General features: G+C 42.8%; 2 non-coding genes across 2 annotated transcripts; both read left to right on the top strand.

Annotated features, from left to right (window-relative positions):
- Positions 1-1,453: 1,453 nt before the first annotated feature.
- Positions 1,454-1,591, top strand: LOC114816679. The gene has a single exon (XR_003764485.1). It is a non-coding gene; the product is annotated as a small nucleolar RNA SNORA7 (small nucleolar RNA).
- A 22,065-nt stretch (positions 1,592-23,656) lies between these two features.
- LOC114817198 lies at positions 23,657-23,792 on the top strand. The gene has a single exon (XR_003765036.1). It is a non-coding gene; the product is annotated as a small nucleolar RNA SNORA7 (small nucleolar RNA).
- The last annotated feature ends 1,100 nt before the right edge of the window (positions 23,793-24,892 follow it).

Raw genomic sequence — 24,892 nt, 5'->3', positions numbered from 1 at the left:
CCTTTAACTGTTGGAGTTCCACAAGGGTCAGTTCTTGGCCCTCTTCTGTTCTCCATTTACACTCACTCCCTCGGTGAACTCATCCGCTCTCATGGCTTTGACTACCATCTCTACGCAGATGACACGCAGCTCTACATCTGCGCCCCTGTCCTCTCCCCTTCCCTTCAGGCTCGCATCTCCTCCTGCCTCCAGGATGTCTCCACCTGGATGTCGGCCTACCACCTAAAACTCAACATGAGCAAGACTGAGCTCCTCATCTTCCCTCCCAAACCCGGTCCGCTCCCAGACTTCTCCATCACCGTGGATGGCACAACCATCCTTCCCATCCCGCAGGCCCGCAATCTCGGTGTCATCCTTGACTCGTCCCTCTCGTTCACCCCACACATCCTATCCGTTACCAAGACCTGCCGGTTTCACCTTTACAATATCGCCAAGATCCGCCCCTTCCTCTCCACCCAAATGGCTACCTTACTGCTACGGGCTCTTGTTATATCCCGGCTAGACTACTGTGTCAGCCTTCTCTCTGACCTCCCTTCCTCCTCTCTCGCCCCGCTCCGGTCTATTCTTCACTCCGCTGCCCGGCTCATCTTCCTGCAGAAACGATCTGGGCATGTCACTCCCCTTCTTAAACAACTCCAGTGGTTGCCTATCGACCTCCGCTCCAAACAAAAACTCCTCACTCTAGGCTTCGAGGCTTTCCATCACCTTGCCCCTTCCTACCTCTCCTCCCTTCTCTCTTTCTACCGCCCACCCCGCACGCTCCGCTCCTCTGCCGCCCACCTCCTCGCCGTCCCTCGGTCTCGCCTATCCCGCCGTCGACCCCTGGGTCACGTCCTCCCGCGGTCCTGGAACGCCCTCCCTCCTCACCTCCGCCAAACTGATTCTCTTTCCCTCTTCAAAACCTTACTTAAAAATCACCTCCTCCAAGAGGCGTTCCCAGACTGAGCTCCTCTTCCCCCTCTACTCCCTCTGCCATCCCCCCTTTACCTCTCCGCAGCTAAAGCCTCATTTTCCCCTTTTCCCTCTGCTCCTCCACCTCTCCCTTCCCATCCCCACAGCACTGTACTCGTCCGCTCAACTGTATATATTTTCGTTACCCTATTTATTTTGTTAATGAATTGTACATCGCCTTGATTCTATTTATTTGCCATTGTTTTTACGAGATGTTCTTCCCCTTGACGCTGTTTAGTGCCATTGTTCTTGTCTGTCCGTCTCCCCCGATTAGACTGTAAGCCCGTCAAACGGCAGGGACTGTCTCTATCTGTTGCTGACTTGTTCATCCCAAGCGCTTAGTACAGTGCTCTGCACATAGTAAGCGCTCAATAAATACTATTGAATGAACATTTAGAACAGTGTTTGACACGTAGTAAATGCTTAACAAATGCCACAAAAAAAGGACAGCAGGCAATCCAGTCATCTGCTTCACGGTTAACTCAAAGGGTACATTCATCAGTCCCTCTCAGGGTTGCACCTGTAGAGTTTCCACTACTCTACCAGTCTCTATTATGGGAGGGAGAGTGAAGCAGAGACATATCCATTCCATTCCTACCTTGGCCAGTGGCTAGCAAGTGGAAGGCAATCTGCTACAAGTCAAAACTCATCTGTGCTGGGCAGCAGAGGCATGGAAGAGAAGGAGGGTGGAGATTCAGGTTTACTGCGTGGAAGGAGGCAACTGTAAACCACTTACATATTTTTACCAAGAAAACTCTATGGATATACCACCAGAACGATTGCTGATGGAGGTGGGATGTTCTGGGAGAGATGTGACCATGGCATCGTTATGGGTCGGAGACGACTCGACAGCATAAGACAAGACATTCATCAACCTGAAGTTAAGAGAGCAGTCTCACACATGCTGAAATAAGTGTGGAGCATTGTCATGAGATGGACTGCAGCTGGCAGACCAACCTAATGGACATTGATTAGGAGAGGGCTTGCTCTCTTTCAGCAAAAGCATTGCAAAGACAGGGATTCCAAGAGGCAGGCTTGCAAACCAGGCCCTGGATGGGTCAAGCCCAATAACCCCATAAGGACCCATTTCTATATGCAAATAAAAAGGGAATGAATGTTGGTTAGACCTCAGATAGATTGTGAAGTTCCTGCTAGACTGCGAGCTCTTTGAGGGCAGGCATCATGTCTACCTATTATACTGTGCTTTCCCAAGCACTTAGAAGACTGTTCATTCATTCAATCGTATTTATTGAGCACTTATTGTGTGCAGAGCACTAAGAGCTTGGAAAGTACAACTCGGCAACAAAAGAGACAATCCCTATCCAAATTGGGCTCATAGTCTCAATCGCTATCATCAACTTTTCTACCATACTCTCTGGTATGGATTGGATCCAATAAAGCATAGTTTCATTATCAAAAATGAATGACAGCCACTCTCTCTCTGGATGAATTCAATCATATTTATTGAGCATTTACTATGCGCAGAATACTGTTCTAAGCACCTGGAAATTCCAATGCAGCATTAAAGAGAGACAATCCCTGCCCACAATAGGCTTACAGTCTAGAACGGGGTGGAGAGACATCAAAAGAAATAAACATGCATCAATATAAATAAAATTATAGTTATATAAATATATACATAAGTGCTGTGGGGTGGGGTTGGAGGGGAAGAGCAAAGGGAGTGAGTCGAGGTGACAGGGAAGGGAGGGAGAGCTGAGGAAAAGGGAGCTTAATCTGGGAAAGCCTCTTGAAGGAGGTGCACCTTCATTTGGGCTTTAAAGGGGGGAAGAGTGATTGGTGGATTTAGCAGGGAGGGCATTCCAGGCCAGAGGTAAGATGTGGGCCAGGTGTTGGCGGTGGAACCTCTAAATGAATCAACAACACAAAACCTGAGGAAAGAAATAGCAAAAACAAGCCACAAGTTCTTCAGGGGAAATTGATTTAGTTTCTCATTCCTTCCCTTGCCCCTAACTCTGTTTTTTTTGTCCGTGTATGTAGGCGTATTTGCTGTTCTCTGCCTCATTATACTTTGGGAAAACATGAGCATTTCAGACTTGGATACACCAAAGTTTTCAAATGAAAAATTTAGGAAAAAAATAACAACTGTTTTACCTTTTCACTTCTGTCAAGTTTAGGAGCTTATGTTTCCTGAATTTTGTTCCAAAATGAGGATGTCTTTTAGAGTCTGGAGCCTCTAATAAGGTGATGAATATGGTACTTTAGGCTGGGTTACTTCAAACAAGTTTGGAGTAATTTGATCTACTTTCTTTCAGCTCCTTGATTACTGAGGTCAATTCTGATATTTCCTCTACTCTGTAGGTGTTTAAAAGTCATGCATAAAGGTGTTTTAAAAATAGAAAAGTCACCAATCTAAATATGAAAATATTTCCAAGTGACATTACAGCTTGATCCAAGATATAATGGGAGCAGTAAGAGTCAGGCAAGGTTCAAGAAGACTGACATCTGTTTATAAGTGCAGCTAACCCTGGAATAGCCTTTCAGCTACTGAAAACCTTCCCTGCCAGCTTAGCCCCAAGAGCTGACCTCATCTCCTCGGCTCATTAGTGAAATGCTATTTTTGCCATTTAATGCAAAGTGATCAGAAATAAAGTAAACTCTTTATTAGCAATTATGGTACAGAGCACAGGCCTAGGAATCAGAGGACTTGGTTGAAATTCTGGCTCTGCTAATGTCTGCTGTGTGACCTTGGGCAAATCACTTCACTTCTCTTTGTGCCTCAGTTACTTTATCTGGAAAATGGGGATTAAGATTGAGAGCCCTATGTGGGACAGGGACTGTTTCGAACCTAATTACCTCGATCTACCCCAGCTCTCAGAAAAGTTCCTGGTATATAGTAAGCACTTACATATTCCACTATCATTATTATTATTATTATTGTTATGATACTTAAGTGCTTACTATATGTCAAACTGTTCTAAACTCTGGGGTGGATATAAAATAATCAGGTTGGACATCTGAATTTACTTAAAAAATTCTCCATTGAGGAGGATGTAGGTGAAACAATAATAATAATAATAATAATAATGATGGCATTTGTTCAGCACTTACTATGTGTCAGCACAGCTCTAAGCTCTGGGATAGATACAAGCTAATCAGGTTGGACATAGTCCCTGTCCCACATGAGGCTCACGGTCTAATTCCCATTTTACATATGAGGTAACTGAGGCCCAGAGAAGTGAAATAACTTGCCCAAGGTAACACAACAGACAAGTGGCAGAGCCAGGACTAGAACCCAAGTATTTCTGACTCTCAGGCCTCTGAGTGATCCATTAGGCCCTGCTGGTTCTCCTAAGTGATTTCCTGAAGCATTTCCAAAGGCCAAAGAAGCCACACCCGGCCGGAGGGAAGGCTTTCGCCCACATCAGGTTGGATAGACGAAGGAGAGAGTTAAGCTGGAAATCGGAAGACTACGTAGCCATCGCTTTAGCTTTCCAGTGGTCTTTCATCCAGTAATCTGGGACATCCTTATTGAATGTTTTATTTTTAAATCATGTTTACATGACACCAGCAGGTGCTATTGCACTGAAGACTTCAGACCAAACAGCTGTTTTACACACTCAGTGAATACGTGCGCATTGTTTCATGGTGATCATTTTTCCTCAGCCCATGTTCCTGGCTCTGTCCCTGACGGGCTACTCCTGTTTCTCTCTTTAGTTCGGTCTTTATTCTGGGTCTTCTCAGTTGCTCTTTCTTTCCTGCCTTTTTTCAAGGAGGAGATTTCAGCACACATTTTATACTAGATGAATAATTATTATGTTTGTGGATCCCTTACTAGGTATGAAGCAGTGTCAGAGAAGCAGCGTGACTTAGTGGAAAGAGCATGGGCCTGGAAATCAGAAAGACCTGAGCTATAATGCCAGCTCTTCCAGTTGTCTGCTGTATGACCTTGGGCAAGTTAGTTCACTTCTCTGGGACTCAGTTACCTCTATCTGGAAAATGGAGATTAAGAGTGTGAGACCCATGTGGGACAGGGACTGTGTCCAATCTGATTAACTTGTATCTACTGCAGTGCTTAGAACAGTGCTTGGTACGTAGTAAGTACTTAATAAATACCATTGTTGTTATTATTATTATTCTAAGCTGGGTTCTAATCCCAGCTCCATCACTTATCTGCAATATGACCTTGGGCAAGTCATTTAACTTCTCTGTGCCTCAGTTGCCTCATCTGCAAAATGGGGATTCTATAACTGTTCTCCTTCCTCTTTAGACTTTGTGCCTCATGTAGGACCTGATTGTCTTGTACCTACCCTAGAATTAGTAGAGTGCTTGGCACATAGTAAAAGCTCAACAAGATTACTAAGCATGGTAATCAGGTTGGACACAATTCTTGTCCTACATGGGGCTCACAGCCTAAGCAGGAGGGAAAGACCTTATCTCACTACCATCTCAGTTCCATAATTGCAGGAAAATGACTCTAAAGCTGGTGCAAATTGTGCACAGAGGCCCATGAGCCTGGGGAATCAGGTCCTTAAAAATCCAATTATACACCCTTGCTTTTTGGCTCAAGGGAGCTGTAGTTCCTTGGCATTGTTCTCCAATTCAAAGATGACACTGCTGAGAGTGAGGTGGCATCCGTAAGTGTGAGTATATTGAGAAAAAGTCTCTTGCATCCTTTGCATTTAAGAAAGAACTTCTTTAGATTGGAGGACCCCAAGGTGTGGTGTGTATGTGTATAAATCCAATTGTAAATCCAACTGTGGATTCTTTCCCAGTGCTTAGTACAGTGTTCTGTGCACAGTAAGCACTTAATAAATATGCTTACTACTGCTATTTGCAGTTTGCCCATAAATATCTTTTGATTGATCAATTATGGTCTTTGTTAGGAGCTTACTATGTGCCAGATATCTACACCTGTGTTTAGAACAGTTTTGGCACATTGTAAGCCCCTAACCAATATTATCATTTATCAGTTATCATTTAGCACGTAATAATCATCATTTTTCTTAGTATCTCTTTTCTGATCTGCAACCATATGGGATGAGTTTTGCTCAGGTACCAGTGGCCAGGAGGGGAAAGGGATAAGGACAAGAAATTGAATTCTTTCAGAAGTAGAAGTGATGGTTAGTTCTGAGCCATCCATACTCTTTCCCCGGATCCCACTGTACCCAGTGATATGTACTCTGAGATGGCACTTGTTCCCAGCACTGCCGCTTGTCTGCTATGTGACCTCGGGCAAGTCACTTCACTTCTCTGTGCCTCAGTTACCTCATCTGGAAAATGGGGATTAAGGGTGCGAACCCCACCTGGAACAGAGACTGCATCCAACATGATAACTTTGTATTTATTCCAGGGCTTAGTGCCGTGCTTGGCACATAGTAAGCACTGAACAAATGCCATCAATATTATCATGATAAGGAGAACAGGTGCAATGGGAAGACTATGTCTTGGACCCCAACAGCAGCGGCCTCCACTGTGCTCTGACCTGATTCGTGAGCCATCATCGGTCAGTCGATTCATGGCGTCTACTGAGCGTTTACTGTGTGCAGAGTGGTGTACTGAGCACGTGGGAGAGTACAACACAACAGAGTAGGTAGACATGTTCCCTTCCCTGGACATGATATTCACAGAAGCGTTAGTAAGACTCAAGGGAGATCTTTTCCACATTGTTAGGAAAACCAGAGGAAGAGCAAAGAATAATAAATGGAAAGGAAAACTGAACCACAAAAGCACATAGCGGGGTCCAGAAAGGGGAAATGGAGATGAGAAGTGACACTGTTTCTCATGGAAATCAAGGAAAATTTCCAAGCTTTTAAATATGGAAGTAGATAAACACCTTGCAATCATGGGCTCAGAACATTAAAAGTAAGCATTTTTTGTAATAAAACAAAAATAATTACCCTTTCTATCTCAGAAAAATTAATTTTTTATATTAACATCTGTCTCACCCTCTAGACTGTAAGCTCTCTATGGGTCGGGAATGTGTCTGTTTTGTTACATCGTTGTCTCCCAAGTGCTTAGTACAGTACTTTGCACATAGTAAGTGCTCAACAAATATGATTGACTGAATGACAGACATTTGAGCAATTCCTATGGTAATTTCCAATGGCTTTTGTACAAAGTCATTTACTTTCCTTGCATTTCTCAGTAGAATTGTTTTATGTTTTTTCTATCTTCCCAAGATCACCACAACCACGATTCTACACAGACACACGTACATACACACCCCTATACAGATAGAGGAGAAGGGATAAATCAGTCACTGACACTGAGAACTTATTGTGTGCAGAGCATGTAATAAGCACTTTGGAGAGTACAAAACAGCAGAGTTGGTAGACATATTCTCTACCCAGAAGGGGCATAACAATAATAATAATAATTATTATCATTATCAGGATCATTATATTTAAGTGGACTGGGATTAGAACCCAGGTCTTCTGACTCCCAGGCCCCAGGTTCTTCCCCTAGGCCAAGCTGCTAACAGTCTAGATCCAGGGGAACAGACATTAAAACTAATAAGTACATATGTGGATATCAAGGGTATGTAAAGTGTACAGAACCAAATACAGATGTGACACAGAAGGGAGAGGGAGTAGGGGGAATAAGGGTTTAGCCAGGGAAGGCCTGTTGGAGGAAAGATGGTTTCCTTCATAATAAAAGATGTAAAGGTACAGCTGAAGCAAACTTTGCATGAACAAACCTGCATTCCACACTGTGCAAAGCAAAAATTGGCATTTTGTAGCATGGCCGTGTTAGCCGCTTGAAACAGCTATCTCTGTTTTCCAGTGTATCTCTTGACTGACCGATCTTCCTGATGTCTCAGACCAGAACCTTGGGGAAACGTTCAATTCAAAGCTGTGCCCCCTTAATATTCCGTTTGGAGTCTCAGAGGTTTCAAGTGAAATAGTGGCTGGATGGCTGAGAAAACTGGACTGAGGTGGACTTAATGGACTTCAAGTGAGAAAGCTGTTGGGAATACAGTTTTCCCCAATTTAAAATGGAAACAGAAAACATCTCCATTTTGAAATAGCGGGGATATTAGAAAGGACAGCTATAAATGACACACATCTGAATACAATGCAAAAGAGATTCCTTAGTGCTCTGCCTTTAGACCTTTTTCATCATTTGATGTTGACTATGACTTGTGGTGATTCATACTATTATTAATAATAAGAAGAAATACCACAATTATTATTCAATATGAAACTTCATGACCAGTCGTGACTATATTTCATCTAACTCATTGCTACTGTTCCATCAATCAATGGTGTTTATTGAGTTCTTACTATGTGCAAAGCACTGTAATAAGCACTTGGGAGAGTGCAGTACAACAGAATTAGCAGACACATTCCCTGCCCCAAATGAGTTTACAGTTTAGAGGGGAGCTTACAGTCTCCACTCTATCCAGGCGACCAAAGGGTTCCAGGTAGCAGAACAGGACACGACATTCACCTTTGTGTTGTGGAAAGTCTTCTGTATTGTGTAAATTGGTAAATGTTTGTTATCAGTCCCTGGTACTATGTCCGACAGGGCATCATCGATGGCCTACCCTATAGGAGTATCCTAAGGATCTTGGCAAATTTCCCAGGGCCGCAAAATATTCTTGGTCTTTTCCAGAGCTCAGATGTGTTAGTAATATCAATGGCTCGTGTAATATATATGAAAGCAGAATAGAGGGCTTAGTATTGCTTTCTGCACTTTAACTGTTGTGCTGTAAAGGCTGTCTACGTGGGAATGCATAGTGACTATGGAAAAATAGCACACCACGTTAGGAAAGAAGAGACATTCAGAAAGACCAACTTAGAACGGTCAAGTTTGTGAATGTCGGACTATTTTGTCGGCCTCAATGTTGGTACGCAGTGTGTGAATTTACACGTAAACACTACATTTTTGTTAGCCTAGGTATGCAGTAATGATTTATGTTGCCCGTAAAAGTTAATATATAACACATACAAACATTGCCAGCTGTGCCTCATTACTCAATCTGAGGAGTTAGACTGCTTTTTCAGTGAAGGCTAAGATTACCGATGTCCAAAATATACAGGATTGACCCTTATTTGTTTCCTTGTTCTTCTGGCCCAGCAAAGTCTGAATGGAGGAGATGCATGTTTGTTCCATATTTGACAGCCTACGAGTTTCATCCAGCTCCTCAAGGCCAAAGCATGGGAGAAGCTATTTTAGAGCCTGGCTGTTATAATGTGCAAATTGAAAACAAACAACATTCATTCAGTTGTATTTATTGAGTGCTAACTGTGTGCAGAGCACTGTACCAAGTGCTTGTGAGAGTACACTATAACAATAAGCAGACTCATTTCCTGCCCACAACTTACAGATTTGAAAACATGGTTCTGGAAATCTGTTTGCAACTGTTGCTATCGGCATCGTTGAAGAACTTAAAACTTTTAAACCTTCATCAGGTAGAGACCTACTTACCTAAGCAGGACTTTAGTTTCATATTTACTAGTAAGATTATGCCATAAGGACAAGGATGTCCATACAGATCCTTATACGCTGCCTTTTGCCCTATCTGTAATTTATTTTACGGTCTGTCTCCCCTCCTAAACCGTAAACTCTTCATGGGCAGGGATTATATCTACCAACTCTATTGTACTGTCCCCTCCCAAGCTCTCAGTACAGTGTTCTCTACATGGTCAACACACAATAAATACCACTGATTGATTGATGGATAGATTCAAAGCTCTATCACCTACAAGGAACAGAGAAATTTTAGAATCAAAACAAGAAATTGGGCGATTCAAGGGAACACGATACCGAACACCCAGTCGTTTCTTTCTCTCTTATTTCATTTTTATCCTGATTAAGATTTGGCATTCAACCCTGCATGAAATATGAGCAGTAGATCACTAAGGACATTGGTGTGGACAGAGTGTATGTCCTGGGCCACAGCCTGGCTCTGTCCTGAAGCAGCTGCCAGTCTGACGAAGCCCTCTCGGGAGGTTCATCCTGTGGGCCTGAATGCCCGCAACAACACGTTCCAATTAGCCATACTGCAGGGAAGGAAGAACAAAGCCATTTTCACATTTTTTTTCAGAAACAACTTACTTAAGACTAGTCTGGGAGCATTATATATTCATCATTTAAGAAGAAACCGGACTACATTTCTCCTCAGCTTCAGGAATGGTCTGCCCTAAATGGATAATTCTGTTAGATTTATGATACTCTCAAGCATGTGATAAATAGCATTTGTATTCCTTATTCAAATTCCTGTCGTCAGACTCTGTTATTCTCCATTTATGCTTTTGGGAAATACCACTTATTTCATCCATAATGAATGAGGGAATATTATTATGCAAACTGACATAATGCTCCTGAATGGTTTCATATCCTCTTTTGAAATACCAGCCTTTTCTATTTACTTTTCAGCGTGAAGACATCCTGTAAGCTCTTTGAGGACAGGGAACATGTTTTCTAAATCTAATGTTGTGTACTGTTCCAAGTGCTTAGTACAATGATCAGCACACAGTAAGGGCTCAACAAATAACACTGACTGATTGATTGATTGAGAACATCATTACATTCTCACACATGAGCAGTAGACTATGGGAACATAGTGATAGGATTTAATCTCTCCATTGGATACACTAGGCTCTCAATAAGTACGATTGAATAAATGAATTGGATTACCAGTAACGCGGTCCTGGCATGACACAGACTCACAAGGAATCTAAACAATGTTCATCTCTCCCTGTTTCTCTGATTGGGACTGTCATGAGGATGGATGCCCAAGCAGTACTCTGAGGGGAACTGAAATCGATGCTACTTATTGAGCGCTTACTATGTGAAGAGTGCTCTATTAAGCACTTGGGAAAGTACAATACAACAAAATTACAGAATACAATGAACAGGATTTGTGGGAGACCATTAAAACTGACAGACCACCAGTCTGCTGGGCAGGAATCAGGAGAAGGGATTTCTTCCTTGAGTAGAGGCTTCGGTAAGATAGTAAGAGGTTGATTAGAAAATGGCTGGCAGTGCAAATGGAAAACCTAAGTGGGAATGGTTGTCTGTTTTTCAAGGGATGATGTGGCCTGGAACGCACTCCCCCTTCATATCTGACTGACAATCTCTCTCTTATTATCCACTATCTATTAACTCCACTGTACTCTTCCTTGCACTTAGTATGATGCTCCACATACAGTAGTCTCAAAGAGAAGCAGCAGGACTTATTGGATAGAGCACAGGTCTGGAGTCAGAAGATCCTAGATCCACCACTTGTCTGCTGTGTGAGTTTGGGCAAATCATTTCACTTCTTCGTTCCTCAGTTACCTCAAGTGTAAAATGGAATGAATACTGCGAGCCCCATGTGGGACAGGGACTGTGTCCAGCCTGATTAGCTTTTACCTACCCCAGGACTTAATAAGGTTCCCAGCACATAGTAAGCACTTAGCAAATGCCATAAAAAATAATAACTACTATTGATAGACACCAACTCTATTTTACTGTCCTCTTGCAGGCAGGTAATACAATGTTCTGCTCCCAGGAAGCTCTCCATAAATACAACTGATTAACTAACTAATGAGTGGATAGATTCCCAGCATCAAGGTGTGATCTTTGAAAATGAAGGACAACATACGCTTCTACTTTTCATCTCTCTCGGTTTTTCTCTGCCTCTCTCTCTTTCTCTCTCTCTCCCTTGTCTTCTCCCCTGCCCCTTCATTAAGTATTAAAGAACTAAAGTGGAGTTCATTTTAAATGGAGCTCATTTCCTTGAAAACTTCAGCAGTAAATGTGCTGTAGCATGGTGTTAATCTACCTGTAATGTTTTTAATATACTAGAGACAAAAGGCAAGCAACCCACAAAGGACCTTTTCATTACCAGCTAACTGGCTAGAGAACTAGTTAATCATCTTTCATTAAAAAATCCCTCTTTCACCACCTAGGGTTTACACCCATTTTAGTTGCAGGGAAAGAAAACAAGCTTTCAGCTGAATCACTCTGGTAAAGTCAAAAGCCCCTAACAAGGAGATCCTAGAACAGTTTATTTTATTCCCTGAAGTATAAAATATTTCTGAGTATCACTAGTAGACTTTCCACAAATGGAAGCTTTTAGCATTTTCCAAAGGCACACCCTACAGAAGCTACTTTTTTTTCCAATCAAATGATGCCAAGAATGAAATTCTTTGAGAGGGAGGTTAACATGACTAACCAGTATTCTACTCACAGATGCTGATAAATAGTCTCCGACTGTCTACAAATTACAGTACATGGCCAAGTCTCTATCCCCGCCAACATTCACACATTAAAATGTGAGTATCGCAAGCCCAAAATGTTTTTACAAAGCCTCCAAGAGCTCAGAATCACAAAACCAACCCGCTATGCATTTAGATTGAACATTTCTCCCCCCAAAAACAAGTCTTGCCAAGTATCTTGGTTGTTTCACTATCCCCTTGGACTAGACAAAAATCAAGTTCTGATTGCTCCTCTATTTACAATGATGGAAAATAGAGCTCATAAAGTGGAAAATAGCTATATGCCTTTTCCTCCTCCCCAGTCTCGACTATTAAGACGACTGCCTCTGCATATACTGGATTATTTCCAGGCTTGCGTTGTCTTTCTCTCTCAGTCTAGTTCCACTTTTTATTTGGTTGGTGTTAGTTTGGCTTTCAAATTTTCTGGAAAATTCATTTGACTTCTGGCCTACAAGATATTACAATTCAATCTACAATGTTGAGATGCTCAGTACAGTAAAGCATCCTAGGAAAGTTGCTCTTTGAATTTTCCTCATTATGAATGAAAATGTCCTAGAAGATATTTTTGGGTCACAAAAGCTGTTAGCCGTCCATAAAGAAGTAATACTTAATTGATCTTTTTGCATCCTTTTTTTCTAAAAATAGGCAAGTTGTGCTTTGCCAAAGGAAAAACTTTCCCTCCCAAAATTCCGTTTAGTATAAACCTTCCAGCCCACGAATGCCTTTTGCATTCCAATTTGAGCCTGTTTCTTCAGGCTTATAAAATTGTCTGGATCCATTACAATTCAGAAGGAAAGGGCTAAATATATTTATCTTACGAATTTCATATAAGGGAAATCCATCACAAATAATTTTTGTTTTCTTAAATTCTTTGCATTCTTGTGGAAATAACATGAAATGTTTCTTAACTTATGCAGGATGTCAGCAAGACTCTGCATAACTTTTTGACAAAATGAGTTTTGGTATGAACAGCCATTATTCAAAATATACTTGGAGATAACATATCCTGGATTGAAGCATTAGTAACCAATCTGATTATAGCAGTACAAAAATGTTTATTTAATCTAGAGCATTTTTAGCATCAAGACTAATTAACTGATGAGGTTATTGTACCACAAGAGAATTACTTGGACTTTGGCTTTGATCGATGACTCATTCATCAAACACCAGCAGACCTTAAAATGGGTTTCTCAGTGATGATCGTCTAAAATCTTTGCAAAGCAAAAACTCTCAGAGATTAATGAGATGCCACCCAACATTATGGGTTTCGCCAGTAGGAAGATGCTTAATACGTGATCTTTGAAACCTGCAATTAAAAGAAAAACCAAAGGCCTCCGTGATCAATCATAAAGAGTAGTTTTAATTCCCCCAGAACTTTGGATTTCATATCATGTGAAAGGACGAGTTAGCCTCAAAATTTAGATTCTGAGAAAAAATCACGGTCGAAATGTATTATTATGTTCTAGTTTTCTCCATAGACAACCCTGGCCCTTTCCTCTGTCCTTACTCTTCCCCAAACCATGCGATGGGGTGGCTGGCTTCTCCAAGAAAGCAGAGTGGGTAGTACATGGCCTAGTGGATAGAACACGGCCGGGAGTCAAAAAGAACTGGGTTCTAAACCCATCTCTGCCACCTGCCTACTCTGCGACCTTGGGCAAGTCACTTAACTTCTCCGTGTCTCGGTTCCCTCATCTGTAAAATGGGGATGAAGACTGGAAACCCCATATGGGACAGGGACTGTGTCCAAACTAATTAGCTTCTATCTACCCAGAGCTTAAAACAGTGCTGACACATAGTGAGCATTTAACAAATGCCATCATCAGTATTATCTCTCCCTGCTAAATAATAATGTTGGTATTTGTTAAGCGCTTACTATGTGCCAAGGACGGTTCTAAGCGCTGGGGTAGATACAAGGTAATCAGTTTGTCCCACGTAGGGCTCACATTCTTCATCCCCATTTTACAGATGAGGTAACTGAGGCACAGAGAAGTTAAGTGACTTGCCCAGAGTAACAGAGCTGACAGGTGGCAGAGTCAGGATTAGAACCCAAACCTCTGACTTCCAAGCCCAGGCTCTTTCCACTGAGTCACGCTGCTTCTCATGAGACTTTGAGAGTCTCAAATAGATTCTCCCCGCCCACCACAGGGAGGGGGACTGAGTCTCTCTCATGCCCCTTCCTGGAAAGAGCTTTCTTCTAGTTCTTAAGCAAGGAAATGCTTTCCCTGTCCCCACCCCCGACCTTATGAATTTTAGAGCTACAAGTTGGGATGACCCATTATTTTCATTCAAGTGGGAGGAAATCTCACTGATAAAAAGACATGGGCAGGATTCTTCTCTCTTCTCCACCCCAGAAGGGAAAATGGTTCCGGCCTTTTGACCATGTAATGAATCAAACCCACAAGCTCCATATGGAGTCCAGCTTTTGGGAGTCAAATATTCCAACCCCTTTCGAATGTAAGTTCCTTGTGAGCAGTAAATGGACCCCAGTACCTAGTACACCATCCTTTACCAAGTAAGCACCTGAAAAATGCTGCTGCTAAATATTAATAAATTAATATGTATTAATATAAATAATTAATGAATGAAATACCATTGAGAATGAAACAAACCAAAAAAATACACACAGCACATGGCAAAACATAATGATGGCATTGCATGACATCGCTGCTTAATAGCAATAATAATAGTTGTTAACAAATACCATTGTTATTATTATCGTCATTATTATTGACACAAATCCTCAAAGGTCAAAGGATCTAAGGGTGGCTCAAGACATGACTTTTCTTCTTTTCTCCTTCTCTCCTCTTCTCCCTTTGTCCCCTTCCCTTCTCTTCCTCTTCTCCCTTTCTCCTGTGTTCCTTCTCCTTTCCCATCTCTGCACTTTTACCTTATTGCTATTAAGCAGCCATGCCATGCAATGACATCATCATGTTTTGCCATGTGCTGGGTGTACTTTTTTGGTTTGGTTTGTTCTCAGTGGTATTTCATTCATTCATTCAATAATATTTATTGAGCGTTTACTATGTGCAGAGCACTGCACTAAACGGTTGGAATGTAAATTCGGCAACAGATAGAGACAATCCCTGCCCAATAACGGGCTCACAGTATTTGTTAAGTGTTTTTTGTGTGACAGATACTGCACTAAGAGCTGAGGTAGATACAAGCTAATTAGTTTGGGCATAGTCCATGTCCCACTCGGGGCTCATAATCTTAATCTCCATTTTACAGATGAAGTAACTCAGGCACAGAGAAGCAAAGTGACTTGCCCAAGGTCATACAGTAGACGAGTGGTGGAGCCGGGGGTAGACCCTTGTCCTTCTGACTCCTAGTCCCGTGCTCTGTCCACTAGGCTGCACTGTATGATGTAATGATTTCATGTGTCACATGAGAAGCCATATTCATTCATCCATTCATTTGGTCGTATTTATTGAGCTCTTATCGTGTGCAAAGCATTGTACTAAGTACTTGGGAGAGTACAATACAACAATAAACAGACACATTCTCTGTCCACAACAAGCTTACAGTCTACGTGGGGTGGGAGATTAGGGGGAGAGAGAAAGACATCAATACAAATAAATGAATTACAGATCTGTACTCAAGTGTTGTGGAGATGAGAGGAGAGAAGAACAAAGGGAGCAAATCAGGGAGATGCAGAAGGGAGTGAGAGAAAATGAAAGGGGGGCTTAGTCTGGGAAGCCCTTTTGGAGACGTGCTTTCAATAAGGCTTTGAAGAGAGGGGAAATTATTGTCTGTCAAATTTGAGGAGGGTGAGTATTCCAGGACATAGGCAGAGTAAGGGTGAAGGATTGGCGGAGAAATAGGCGAGATTGATGCTTAGTGATAAAGGTTAGCACTAGAGGAGTGAAGCGTACAGGCCGGGTTGAGAAGGTGAGTAGTGAGATGAGGTAGAAGGGGGCAAGGTGGTGGAGTGCTTTAAAGCCAGTGGTAAGGAGTTTTTGTTTGATAAGGAGGTGGATGGGCAACCACTGGAGTTTTTTGAGGAGCAGGATGACATGTCCTGATCTTTTTTATAGAAAAATTACCTGAGTAGTAGAGTGAAGTTTAGACTGGAATGGGGAGAGACATGAGGCTGGGAGGTCAGAAAGGAGGCTGATACAGTAATCCAGGGTAGGATAGGAAGAGCATTGTATTAACATGGTAGCAGTTTGGATGGAGAGGAAAGGGAGGATTTTAATGATGTTGTGAAAGAGGAACGGACAGGATTTAGAGTTGAATTGAGTATGTGTTTGAAAGAGAGAGAGAGGAGTCAAGGATAATGCTAAGGTTACCGGCTTGTGGGACAGGAAGGATGATGGCGCCGTCTCCAGTGACGGGAAAGTCAGGGGGAGGAAAGGGTTTGGGTGGGAAGATAAGGAGTTTTGTTGTGGACATGTAAGATTTGAGGAGATGGAAGGACATCCCAGTAGAGCTGTCTTGAAGACAAGAGGAAATGTGAGACTGGAGAGAGTTCAGGGCTGGAGATGTCGATTTGGGAATCATCTGCTTAGAGATGATAGTTGGAAGTCTTGGGAGCAAATGAGTTCTCCAAGGGAGTGGGTGTAGATGGAAAATAGGAGGGACCCAGAATTGATCCTTGAGGGACCCTCATAATTAGGAGATGGGAGACAGAGGAGGAGTTAGGAGATGGGAAACAGAGGAGGAGCCACTGAGACTGAATGGCCTGCGGGATAAGAGATAAACCATATCACCATGGCTCCCCACAAATTAACAGCTTAAAGTTTTCATTTTCCCTGGCAAAAATAAAGTTCCCGATCCAGAGCCCCTATGGTAGAGCTGGCCCAAGTAGGGGACTCCTCAGTCTTTACCCTAGGCAGGGTGACCTGTCCTTAGTTGACCTTGACTGGGGGAGGTTTCAGTTGTTTGTTACTAAATTCAAGTTGTCTCTAGGATTTTCCCTGGGGAACCACTGCCTCTTGGGAAGAATCTCTGTAAAGAATCTAGCTCGGTGGTGAAGGTCCCTGAGATTTGACTTCAAATTAGAAATTAATCGACTCTATTTATTGAGCACTATTTGTGTGCAGAACACTGTACATACACGTCAGCTATGTGACTGTGGGCAAGTCACTTCACTTCTCTGGGCCTCAGTTCCCTCATCTGTAAAATGGGGATGAAGACCGAGAGCCTCACGTGGGACAACCTCATTCCCCTGTATCTACCCCAGCGCTTAGAACAGTGCTCTGCACGTAGTAAGCGCTTAACAAATACCAACATTATTATTATTATTACCGTATTAAGTGATTAGGAGAGTTGTTAGACATGTTCCCTGCCCACAAGGAGCTTACAGTCAGAGGAAATAAATCGTGAAGGGAGACATGTCAAGCCCCCAAACTCTCAAGTTCACGGTCACTCCTCGACCACGGGGTGTAGGCTGCCCACTCTGAGATGATGCTTGGATAGGATTCTGTTTATTTTCCACAGATAATTGAATAGGGTTGGCCATGCTACACCTAGTTATGTTTCCAAAGTCAGAAGGACATGGGTTCTGATCCTGGCTCAGCCACTTGTCTGTTGTGTGGCCTTGGACAGGTCTCTTCACTTCTCTATGCCTCAGTTACCTCATCTGCTAGATGGGAATTAACACTGTGAGCTCTATGTGGGACAGGAACTGTGTGTCCAAATCGATTAGCCTGTATTTACCTCAGTGTTTGGACACATAGTAAGTGCTTAACAAATACCATCATTATTATTATTATTGTGCTTTTTCTTATTATTATTACTATTGTTACCCTAGAAGCGACCCTCCAAAGTCAGTTTCCATGGAAAATATAACCTAGTCCAGGAGGGAGTTTCACTTTTAAGACTCTGACCTCTTGGCAAGAATGATAAATCTGCTTTAATGTAGCAAGACCTAAAGTCAGGGCAGCTGACCTAGAGAGTGACTCAGTGCAGCCTCCGTGTTTTGGAATCAGTGTTAGGGGGAATACACAGAACCAAATAATACAGCATCACCCTGTGGCAATTTCAGCTTCTCCAGGAGAAAACTTCCTCAAACAGTCAGGTGTGTGTCTTAATTGGCTTGTCTGCTACTTCAGGATGGGGAGGTTCATGACAGAAGCCCTGGTTATAATAATAATAATAATTATGGTATTTGTTGAGCACTTACTATGTGCCAAGTACTATTCTAAAAGTCAGGATAGATACAGGGTAATGAGGTTGTTCCACATGAGGGTCACACTTTTAATCCCCATTTTACAGATGAGGGAACTGAGGCCCAGAGAAGTTAAGTGACTTGCCCAAGGTCACACAGCAGACAAGTGGCAGAATTAGGATTAGAATCCATGTCCTCTGACTCCCAAGACCATGCTCTTTCCACTAAGCCATGCTGGTTATCTTCAGGTGTTTTTACATTGAATCAACAACTCGGGAATAATAATGTTGGTATTTGTTAAGCGCTTACTATGTGCAGAGCACTGTTCTAAGCGCTAGGGTATACAGGGTAATCAGGTTGTCCCACATGAGGCTCTCAGTCTTAATCCCCATTTTACAGATGAGGGAAATGAGGCACAGAGAAGTTAAGTGACTTGCCCACAGTCACCCAGCTGACAAGTGGCAGAGCCAGGATTCAAACCCATGACCTCTGCCTCCCAAGCCCATGCTCTTTCCACTGAGCCACGAATGATAGGTGAGCAGAATTATAAATTTGGGGGTTGTTACTGGGTTGAGATCAGTGTGTGTGGAGCATAAGGCCTCGGGATAGTCACAAAAATCCTAGTTAATTCCATTCATTCATTCATTCCGTTGTATTTAATGAGCGCTTACCGTGTGCAGAATACCATACTAAGCACTAGGGAGAGTACAGTTTAACAATAAATAGACAAATTTCCTCAAACTGACTGTATTTCAAATGTGAAACCGAGTAGGCTTCCCAGTCCTTAGACTCCCTCAGCCCTTTTCCTCGTTCGTGGCCATTCCTAGTGGGTGTTAGGATTGAGGTCTCACAGGGGAAGGGTGAGGGAGGGGAGCACCTTTAAATGGAAGACTGAATCAATCTTTATTATTGAGCACTTACTCTATGCAGAGCACTGTACTAAGCACATGGGGGAGGACAATATAACAGAGCTGGTAGATGTGTTCCCTGCCTACAACGAAATGTGGAAAGTATTGCCAACATCAATGTTTGGTTAACTTGGTTTTCTGTAAACTTTGCAGGATAATAATGATAATTATGGTATTTGTTAAGCAGTTACTATGTGCCCGGTCTTGTACTAATTGCTGAGGTGCTTACCAGCAAGTCGGGTTGGACACAGTCCCTGCCCCATATGGGACTCACAGTCTCAATGCCATTTTACAGATGAAGCACCTGAGGCCCAGAGAAGTGAAGTGACTTGCCCAAGGTCACACGGCAGACAAATGGCAGAGCTGAGATTAGGACGCAGGAACTTCTGGCTCCCAGCCCTGTGCTCTATCCACTATTCTATGCTGCTTCTTACAAAGCACCGTGATGGGGCTCGTTGTTGTTTCCTAGATAGGAGCTGAATACCCATTCTCCCTCTCCCGGGTATAATTAAGGCATCAACGGTGACTTCTGGTGTTCCCTAGCTGCTCACGTTAGAACAATTCATCTAGGCCCGTTTTTGAGTTCCTGACAGATCAGAATCCAGCTGAAGAGCATTGCATAGAGGTCTACAATTTGGAGTCCTGAGGGATTAGGAATATCAAGATATGACAAACACGCTGTCTATTTTTACCTATGGGGAAATTAGCTCAAATTCAGAGCTGACCCAGTTGCTGATCCAGGAATGAGCTGTGCGTGTCAAAAGAGTACAGCGTAATTAGAGATAAGAACAAAAACGGCTTGAGAATTAACCAGGCCCTGAAAATGAATTGACCTTTTGCATCCTCAATAGATCTTCCACTAAAGCAAAAATGAAAAGCATCGAGAAAATGACAGCCATTTCTAAGGAAAAATATAATTTGAGATATTGCCAGTATCCTCTAGACTTTCAGATTGTTGCGGGCAGGGAATATGTCTGCTAAATCTAACAATAATGATAACAATATTGATAATAATGATTATGGCACTTGTTAAGCGCTTACTATGTGCCTAGCTTAATTCTAAGCCCTGGAGTAGATGAGTTAATCAGGTTGCCCCACATTGAGCTCCCAGTCAGCGTGGCTCAGTGGAAAGAGCACGGGCTTTGGAGACAGAGGTCATGAGTTCGAATCCCAGCTCTGCCACTTGTAAGCTATGTGACTGTGGGCAAGTCACTTCACTTCTCTGGGCCTCAGTTCTCTCATCTGTAAAATGGGGATTAAGACTGTAAGCCCCACGTGGGGCAACCTGATTCCCCTATGTCTACCCCAGCGCTTAGAACAGTGCTCTGCATGTAGTAAGCGCTTAACAAATACCAACATTATTATCTCATTTTATAGATGAGGTAACTGAGGCCCAGAGAAGTTAACTGACTTGTCCAAGGTCACAGCAGACTTGGGATGGAGCTGGAACCAGAACCTAAGTCCTTCTAACTCCCAAGCCCATGGTCTATCCAATTCTGTTGTATTTTATTTTGCCAAGCATTTATGAAAGTCCTCAAGACTGTAAGCTCGTTGTGGGCGAGGAAAGTGTCTGTCATACTCTCCCAAAACTTAATACAGTATTCTGCACACAGTAAGCATTCAATAATCGATTGATTGATTGCTCTTCACATCTCTCTCGTTCACCCCACACATCCTATCCGTTACCAAGACCTGCCGGTTTCACCTTTACAATATCGCCAAGATCCGCCCCTTCCTCTCCACCCAAACGGCTACCTTACTGCTATGGGCTCTCGTTACATCCCGGCTAGACTACTGTGTCAGCCTTCTCTCTGATCTCCCTTCCTCCTCTCTCGCCCCGCTCCAGTCTATTCTTCACTCCTCTGCCCGGCTCATCTTCCTGCAGAAACGATCTGGGCCTGTCACTCCCCTTCTTAAACAACTCCAGCGGTTGCCTATCGACCTCCGCTCCAAACAAAAACTCCTCACTCTAGGCTTCGAGGCTCTCCATCACCTTGCCCCTTCCTAGCTCTCCTCCCTTCTCTCCTTCTACCACCCACCCCGCACGCTCCGCTCCTCCGCCGCCCACCTCCTCGCCGTCCCTCGGTCTCGCCTATCCCGCCGTCGACCCCTGGGTCACGTCCTCCCGCGGTCCTGGAACGCTCTCCCTCCTCACCTCCGCCAAACTGATTCTCTTCCCCTCTTCAAAACCCTACTTAAAACTCACCTCCTCCAAGAGGCCTTCCCAGACTGAGCTCCTCTTCTCCCTCTACTCCCTCTACCACCCCCCCTCACCTCTCCGCAGCTTAACCCTCTTTTCCCCCCATTTCCCTCTGCTCCTCCTCCTCTCCCTTCCCATCCCCTCAGCACGGTACTCGTCCGCTCAACTGTATATATTTTCATTACCCTATTTATTTTGCTAATGAAATGTACATCGCCCTGATTCTATTTAGTTGCCACTGTTTTTACGAGATGTTCTTCCCCTTGACTCTATTTATTGCCATTGTTCTCCTCTGTCCGTCTCCCCCGATTAGACTGTAAGCCCGTCAAACGGCAGGGACTGTCCCTATCTGTTGCCGACTTGTTCATTCCAAACGCTTAGTACAGTGCTCTGCACATAGTAAGCGCTCAATAACTACTGTTGAATGAATGAATGAATTAAGAGCTCAATAAATACCATTTATTGACTGAATCCATCTCCCCCAGCCTTAAAGCAAAAGCAACAGTGCAGTTGGCTCAGCTTTCTTCAATTCACTTTGGTCCCCTCTCCCCACAGAATAAATCGAATAAAAATGATTCAAAGTCCTTTCAACCCCAAAACATTTTTTGTTTCTGTCCTTTGCGTGTTTCTCAGGGATAGGGAATTTTGTACACGTCTAGATTAAAATGCACTAACAGGATAATGCTTGTTTTTACTGGCTCCGGCAGACCCTGGAGAAATCAAGATCCATTGTGCTCCCTCAGAAGGAGGATTTCCTTTAATAAATTTGCCAGAAGAAAACAATTCCACATTTTGATTGCTTTATTTGGTTATTTGCTTGGATGGTAAGTCCACAATGGCTTTAAACTACCTTCTAGAAAAGAAAGTCATAAAAGAAAATCCTACCAATAATTCAAAGTCAGGTCAGAAAAGAGCAATGGGGACTGGCTATATAATTATAACCTCCTAATGAATAAGGATCTTGTTCCCTGCAGTGGGAGGTAAATGGTCGCTAGACTGTGGGTAGGGATTGTCTCTGTTGCCGAATTGTACTTTCCAAGTGCTTAATACAGTGCTCTGCACATAGCAAGTGCTCAATAAATACGACTGATTGAAAGAATGAGTGAATAAATACGTATAACCTCTTCAGCAACTATTTTCTGTGTTTCTCTACTGTGAGTACTGCATACATTCTGAACAATCATAATAATAACTGCAGTATTTGTTAAGTGTGTACTATGTTGGTATTTGTTAAGCGCTTACTATGTGCCAAGCACTGTTCTAAGCGCTGGGGTAGACATAGGGGAATCAGGTTGTCCCACGTGGGGCTCACAGTCTTAATCCCCATTTTACAGATGAGGGAACTGAGGCACAGAGAAGTTAAGTGACTTGCCCACAGTCACACAGCCGACAAGTGGCAGAGCTGGGATTCGAACTCATGAGCCCTGACTCCAAAGCCCGTGCTCTTTCCACTGAGCCACGCTACTATGTGCCAAGCACTCTTCTAAGCACTGGGATAGATACAAGGTAATCAGGTTGAGCACAGTCTCCTTCCTACATGGGGCTCACAGTATTTTATAGATGAGGTAACTGAGGCCCAGAGAAGTGAAATGGACTGCCCAAGGTCACATAGCAGACATGTGGCAGATTCAGGATTAGAACCCACATCCTCTAATTCCTCTGAGTGGAGGTGCTCTTTCCCCTAGCTCATTCTGCTTCAATGCCCTAAGTCACTGACACATCAGAACCTGATGCTTTATTGCCCTAAGACATCTCGGGGTATGGGGAGGCAACGAGACCTATGTCATTAAAATATATGATGGAATTGAGGATTTTAAAAAACAACCTGCTACTTTTTAGCCTGCCCTGATATTGGAAATAAACACCCATATTTTAAAAGGGAAAAAAGTGTGCTTTTTTAGATATATTGCTTAATGAGATCTTTTTCAGAGAAATAAAAGTCTTGAAAAGTGCAGTGATGTATGGTGTTATTATTTGAAAAATGTGATAGGGTGAATTTCAAAATAATTTTGTCACCTTTTTCCATACCAAGTTTAGAATGGTATTATTGTTTGAAAAATGGACAGGGTGCATTTCAAAATAATTTTGTCACCATTTTTCATAGCAAGTTTAGTATCGGTAGGTTTATTAAATCAACATTTTCTCCTGGATTCTTTATATATACATATATATATATATATATATCGGCATTATATAATGTAAGTATGCCTTGAATGATTCATGAACCAATAACTATTGGAGTTAGTTGGTTTTTAATGTCGTCTTTAGGCTCCCTGATAGTTCCTGCTACTTTTTTTTTTCTTGGTACTAGTTAAGAGCTCCCCTTTCAGGGTCGCACCTGGAGAGTTTCCAGGACTCTACCAGTCTTGGCCACGGAGGGAGAGTCAAGCAGAGGCCTACCCATTCCATTCCTAGCTTGGGCAGTGCTAGTGAGTGGAAGGCAATCTGCTACAAATCAAAACTAACCCATGCTGGGCAGCAGCGGCACGGGAGAGAGTCGAGGGTGGAGACTCAAATCTACTGTGTGGAAGGAGGCAATGGTAAACCGCTTCCATATTTTTACCAAGAATAATCTATGGATCCACTACCAGAATGATTGCAGATGAAGAGCAGGGCGATCTGGGAGCGATGTGTCCATGATGTCGCTATGGGTTGAAAACGACTTGACAGCACAAGACAAGTTAAGCACTAACTATGTACCGAGGACTCTACCAAGAGTTGGGGGTAGATAGAGAATGGCAATATATATTTTTTAAAATAAACCAAAACAAACCAACGACGATATTTGTTAAACCCTTACCCTGTGCTTGGCACTGTACTAAATCCTGGTGTAGATACAAGATGATCAGGTTGGACACAGTGTCTGTTCCAAGTGAGGATCAGAGTCTAAATTGGAGGTAGGGGGATTTAATCCCCATTTTACAGATGAGATAACTGAGGCACAGAGTAGCTAAGTGACTTCCCCAAGCAAGATCACACAGCAGGCAAGTAGCGGAGCCAGGAGTAGAGCCTAGATCCTCAGACTCCAAGGTCTGGGCTCTCTCTTCTAGGCAACACTGCTTCCTTATTATTTTTACAATAGGGTTATTTTTACAATAGAAAATCCTATTAAGTCATTTTTAAAGGCTTACTCAATCTCCATTAATCATCTACAGAATGGAAACATAAAAATGCCTTCAAAAAGCTACAGTTCGTTACATTTTAATACTTTCTGCAAACCGTTCATAGAGAAGCAGCAGTAACTCATCTATTAAGGTAAATTCTACTGGTGTTTTATTTCTTTCGTGGCAAAGAGATTATTGGCTTACTGCATTCAGCCCCTCAATAAGCAGGATAATCTTTCCAACTGAGAATTTTCTAGTTGCTCAGAAATTTTTCTTGTTTGAATAATCTCTGGATTTTTGCAACCTTTGGACATCACACTAAGTCTAATCACCATTTGAGTTAGTGCTTCATGAGGGTAAACGCCAGACCTTCTCCCTTTCAGCACATCCATCTTCATGCGGGGGAATTTAGAAGTAGACTCCAGACAAATATTTTTGTTTTACATATTCTG

This window comes from Ornithorhynchus anatinus, chromosome 1 (assembly GCF_004115215.2).
Source record: "Ornithorhynchus anatinus isolate Pmale09 chromosome 1, mOrnAna1.pri.v4, whole genome shotgun sequence".
In the NCBI taxonomy this organism is placed as follows: domain Eukaryota; kingdom Metazoa; phylum Chordata; class Mammalia; order Monotremata; family Ornithorhynchidae; genus Ornithorhynchus; species Ornithorhynchus anatinus.
The sequence above is the reverse complement of the archived record's forward strand: the minus strand, read 5'-3'. Positions and strand labels throughout refer to the sequence as shown.